We start from the raw sequence: 6,091 nt of genomic DNA, 5'->3' as shown, positions 1-6,091 counted from the left end.
CATGATCTTCCTTCTAGGTGCCATTTGCTTTCCTGTGTAGCCTGGACTTTGCTGTTAATCATATTAGAGAGGTGCTATCATCATAGCAGATAGAGTTTTTTGCCCCATGAGCACCTAACTTTTTAATCATGCTATATTTGTTATTTATTGCTCTGTGGGTTGCTAATTTAAACTTAGTGGCTTAAATTAGTAATAATCATTTATTATTTCTTTTGGGTTTGTGGGTCAAGCATTTAGGAGCATCTCGTGGTATCACAGTGAGATATCACATGGGGCTGCCATCATGTGAAGGCTTGACAGGGCAGCTTAGTCACGTAGCTGTTGGCCAGGGACTTCAGTTTTTCTTGTCATGTGAATTTCCATGGGATTGTTTGAGTGTCCTCAAGGTAAAATAGTGGACTTTTCCTAGAGTGAACGAACTGAGATACTAAGACAAAAGCTGAAATGCTTCTTAAGACCAAGTCTTAGAAGTCACAGACTGTCACTTCTGCCCTGCTGTGCTGGTCACACAGGGGCAGCTGTGATGCATTAGAAAAGGGAATTGTACAAGGCATGAGTACATGGAGGGGAGGATCATTGGAGGCCATTTTTGAGACTGAATACCCTAGTCCACCCTCTGGCCCCCAGTGATTCATGTTTCTCCTACTTAAGAAAATATACTTATCTCCTTCCTCAAGGCTTCCAAGTCTCATGCCATTACAGTATCAGCTGAGAGTCCAAGACTGGATCACCTAAATCAGAGCTGAGTATAGGTCTTTGAATATTGATCCTCTAGATCTGAAGACCTGTGAACTATGGAGACAAGTTATCTGTTCCTCATACAACCAACATCCCCAAATTATAGGAAAGATGTAGGGTAGTAGCAATCTACTTTCTTCAGAAAGGGAGAAAATAGGAGTCACAAGCAGTCACTGGTCCATGGCAGTTCTAAAATCCAACCAGGCACATGTTTCTGAGTCCTTGATTCAGGCTCAATCCTACTGCCTTAGAGTGATTCTTTAGGGTTCTTACCTCTGTCCTCTAAGCTCTTGGTTCTATCTTCTATTTTATTTTTATTTCATTTTTTTGAGATAGAGTCTTGCTCTGTTGCCTAGGCTGGAGTGCAGTGGTGCCATGTCAGCTCACTGCAACCTCTACCACCTGGGTTCAAGTGATACTCCTGCCTCAGCCTCCTGAGTAGCTGGGATTACATGTGCCTACCACCCATGCCCAACTAATTTTTGTATTTTTAGCAGAGATAGGGCTTCACCATGTTGGCCAGGCTGGTCTTGAACTCCCGACCTCAGGTGATCTGCCTGCCTTGGCCTTTCAAAGTGCTGGGAATACAGGTGTGAGCCACAACGCCCAACCTGGTTCTATCTTCTGAGCATTACTTCCTTTTTCATTAGAAATGGCCTGTATTTGCAGATGAGTATTTTTCTAAACCTGCTTCTTGCCCATAGAGGTTTAGGGACCCAAAGCCCTCTCATTTTGTACTATTTCAGTTTCTTTAAATCCAAGAAGGTATAATTCTTTAGAACAATTTTGTGTTTTAAAATGAACTCATTTATAGTCCACTCCATTAGACAAAAGTCACATATATATATATATATATATATTTATTTTTTTTTTTTTTTCGCAAGAGATACCCCCTTTACCATGATAGGAGCATCACCTTTAAGAGTCTGAGAGGGATTTTTCTTTAAAGGACCGAATTTGTGAGGCTTACTTTTGGAATCTTAGAAGGACTTTTGTCTGACTGAATGGTTTTCTCAGAGACTGTATTAGGTCTTTCTAAGGTTTTAACAAAGGATTTAATGGTTCTCCATTGGATTTGTTTTTTTCTCTGAAGTAATTTCTTAATTTGAGAATCTTGGAAGTGCTGAGAATGAGAAACAGTTTTATTTTTGAACTCAGCAAGTCCTGGATTCTTTATATCTAATTTTTTTCTTCCACTCATCATTCTTCTCACATTTTACTGTAAGCAGCAAAAAGAAGCCAGGTGGCACTTTTAGCACCCTGCCTGGAAATCTCCTGAGGCTCGATGATCTAGTCCATCGGGTACGTGTTTTTACTTTGTCCATTACTACAGGCAACAAAATGCTACTAAATTTTCTGCCACTATATAAAAAGGAAACCATTTCCTTCAGCTTTCCATAACATTTTCTCACTTTCTTTTTATTTTCTTTTTAAAATAGGCTTTATTTTTAGAGCAGTTTTAGGTTCACAGCAAAATTGGGCAGAAAGTTGAGATTTCCCATATACCCATGGCTGCCACAAATGCACAGCCTCCCTGACTATCAACCTCCAGCACCAGAGTGGGACATTTGTTGCACTCATGAACCTCCATTGACACATCATTGTCACCCAAAGTCCACAGTGTACATTAGGGTTCATTCTTGGTGTTGTACATTTTGCAGGTTTGGACAAACGTATAGTGGCATGTATCCATCATTATAGTATCATAGGAGTACTTTCACTGCCTTAAAAGTCCTTTGTGCTCTGCCCATTCATCCCTTCTCTCCTCAGTGCCTGGAAACCACTGAATATTTTACTGTCACCATAGTTTTGCCTTTTCCAGAATGTCATATAGTTGGAATCACACGGTATGTAGCCTTTTCAGATTGACTTGTTTCACTTAGCAATAAGTATTTGAGATTCCTCCATGCCTTTTCATGGCTTGATAGTTCTTTTTTTTTTTTTTTTGGCACGGAATCACACTCTATAGTCTGGCTGGATGGGTCAAAGTTTAGTCACTCACTTTCTTTTAAACTCTCATTGAGAGCCTGCTTAAACTAAAGCACATCAGGCTTTCACTAGCAGTTTCTCCGAAGTTCTTTAGGTGCTCACTGATTATGTGTGTGTGTCTGTGTATCCCATAATATATAAAAATCAACACACATACACACATACTATAAAAGGATTTATTTATTTTAGAGCTTTAACCTTGTGCAATTGTGGGAGCTGACTGAACAATTTATATGAGGCCATTATTTCACTATTTGATAATGAAGCCGAAAGTTTGCAGGACAGGCAGTTGGGAAGGGAAGACACAAACTGCTCCTGAAGACAGTCTGGCACTGAATGAATCTTTCCTTGACTCTATGGCATTTATTCCCTTTCCTTTTTTTTCTCTTCTTTTTGTTTTCCTAGAGAGGAGGTCTTACTGTGGTCCAGGCTGGAGTGCAGTGGTGCAATCAAAGCTTACTATAACCTCAAGCTCTCTTTCCACCTCAGCCCCCTGAGTAGCTCGGATTACAGAATGCGAGGTACCATGCCTGGTGAGCCTCACATTTTAAACATTTGGATGAATTCCCTTGGGCCTGGTGCTACACACACTGCTATATCTAGGGTTAGCTCTATGGGTTTCCAGGAAGATCTTGAGACTATGCCATGTGCATTTCTGTTTTGGCAAGAAAAAACATACTTGAATAAATACATATCTAGACCATTGATGAGATGGTAGAGACATGAGAAAAGGAAGTTTAAATCTTGCCAATTTGGTGCAGCCATCAGGAAATTACTTTGCTGTGTGCCGTTTCATGTTTGTGACAGTTAATGTCAGCTCCCTGGTCTTGTACTCTGTTGATGTTTAGACATGCGATATCCTGAAAGTGCTACATCTGTATGGGGGAAATTTTCATGCTTCACACATTTTATTTTCCTAATCTTTAACCAAGTGTGGGCAAGAATTTGCAGATACAATAAACATAAATATTTTTATTATATCTAAGGTTCTCATCCATATTTGAGTCTCTTGCTTCCCTGACATAGTCAATTCTGATGGAAGTGATCATGGAGCCACAGACAGGCATAATAAGCTTAAGAGTAGTTTCACTTTCTAATGAAAAGAACACTGGGCCCAGGAGTCAGGAGATTCCTCAGGTCTAGCCTCAGCTCTGCCATTAGCATTCTGTAAGAGTTGAGCAAATCACTTAAATTATCTGTTCTCAGTTTTCTGTATTGTGAAACAAAGGGGATGAATAAGGTAATTCCAAAGGTACTAAGTCTAAAATTCAGAGTCAATTTTAATAGGAAATACAGGTTTATTAAGTAGCAGAACTGAAGTCATTATTATAGAAAGTAATAGAGAGCCATATTAAAATGAAAAAAATTTGAAAAATAGATTGAAATGACCTATTATGGCTTTAAAACTTTTATCAGGGTCTTACAGGATAAACTAATCTTCTAACTGGCTTTAAGTGAATTGAACTTTTTGAGGAAAGTGAGAGGGCTGGCTGCAAGACTGCACCCTGGCATACCAATCTCTTTAATGTATTTCCTTTCAAGGGCCTATGTCAACAGTCAAGCATATCCAAATAAAGCCATTGAGTCAAAGATTCAATACATAAGTGACTGTGGCAAGTTGAGTTTTGATGGTGGAATTTGAAAAAGCATCTAGATTGCTTATTACCTTCATCAAGTGAAACAATTATAAATAGCTCTGAAAAGATTCGTTATGGAATGTCCTCCGTGAAGACATCCCTTTGGAATTTGGCCACATCATTTAGTTATGATAATTGCATGAAACAATTTTTAGTCTGATTTCTTCAGTAACAAGACATCGAAAATTCTAATGTTTCTTATGTTTGTTTTTGTTTTTGTTTTTTTTGGGATGGAGTCTCTCTCTGTTGCCCAGGTGGGAGTGTAGTGGCGTGATCTCAGCTCACTGCACCCTCTACCTCCCAGGTTCAAGTGATTCTCCTGCCTCAGACTCCTGAGTAGCTGAGACTACAGGTGTGTGCCACCATGCCTGGCTTTTTGCATTTTTAGCAAAGACGAGGTTTTACCATGTTAGTCAGGCTGGTCTTGAACTACTGACCTCGGGATCTGCCCGCCTCAGCCTCCCAAAGTGCTGGGATTACAGGCATGAGCCACCATACCTGACCTTATGTTTCTCTGAAGTAAGCCATATTACTGGTATTCAAGGGAATGGTGATGAATTAAAAATAGATTTTTTTTTTACAAACAGAAGTAAAGTTTTATAAGCAAAACTTAGATTAAGAAACTTTCTTCTTACTTCTAATATCTTAAGTAGTAATAAGAAAGAGAAATCTGGAGCAATCAAATCTAGAAGGAGAGCTGTGGGCTTACAAGCCTTTGGTGATGCAACTGAGCTAGCTCTTGAAAAACTATGAATAAAGGTTGCTTTTGATGCATTCCCTATTTTCCTTTCATTTCTATCCCAACAATTTAATAAGGTTATGCCAAATGTAAGGAATAGGGATATACGCTGGCACTTATTCTCTATCCCTTTGTGTTTTTCAGCCAGGACACAAATACATGTAATGAAATTTTGATGGCAACATTACAATGTAGAAAAGAGCCCTGAACTGAAGAGTCCAAGGGGAGGAAACCTGTGGAGTCTTCACAGTGTTACTCACCCAAGGGTGTGTATTTTTATAGAGGAAATAATTCCTTAGTAATTTTATTGAGCATATACCTTTTCTAGTTTTCAAAAAAGTCCTTATAAAAATCTGTGGAAAAGTATCATTATCTATTTTTAAATTAACAAAACCTGGCCATCAATGGATGAATGCATTTTACAAAGGTGCTTTATATACCCAATTGAATACCATTGAGTCTTAAAAGAGAAGGAAATCCTGTCATTTGTGACAATGTGAGTGAACCTGGAGGATGCTGTGCTGAGTGAAATAAGCTAGGCATAGAAGGCCAGATACCACAAGATCTCACTAATATGTGGAATCTAAAACTTTGAACTCCTAGAACCAGAGAGTAGAATGGCAGTTATCAGAGGCTGGAGTTATGGGAAATGGGGAAATCTTGGTCAAAGGGCACAAACTTTTAATTTTTTGACTGGAGGAATAAATTTTTTGGGATGTACTCCACAGCATGATGACTATAGTTAATATATCTATCAAAATTGCGAAGAGTAAATTTCAAATGTTCTCACTACAAAGAGTGATAATTATTTGAAGTGATGGATAGTAAATTAGGTTGATTTAATAATTCTGCATATTATTCATATATCACAACATTACTTTGCACCCCAAAAATATATACAATAAAAAACTTGAGCCTTAGTGTTTAAATAATTTCACCATGATAAAAAACCTTGTGAGTGGTCAAAATGGGATTTGTACCATATCTA

At 38.5% G+C, this 6,091-nt stretch overlaps 1 long non-coding RNA gene across 1 annotated transcript; it reads left to right on the top strand.

Moving 5' to 3' along the window:
- The first annotated feature begins 4,675 nt into the window (after positions 1-4,675).
- On the top strand, positions 4,676-5,459 carry LOC116539774. Its single transcript, XR_004264186.1, has 2 exons — positions 4,676-4,716; positions 5,248-5,459. It is a non-coding gene; the product is annotated as an uncharacterized LOC116539774 (long non-coding RNA).
- The last annotated feature ends 632 nt before the right edge of the window (positions 5,460-6,091 follow it).

This window comes from Sapajus apella, unplaced genomic scaffold (assembly GCF_009761245.1).
Source record: "Sapajus apella isolate SASKATOON/1434 unplaced genomic scaffold, GSC_monkey_1.0 scaffold133, whole genome shotgun sequence".
Taxonomy (NCBI): Eukaryota; Metazoa; Chordata; class Mammalia; order Primates; family Cebidae; genus Sapajus; species Sapajus apella.
This window is presented reverse-complemented; position numbering and strand designations above follow the sequence as displayed.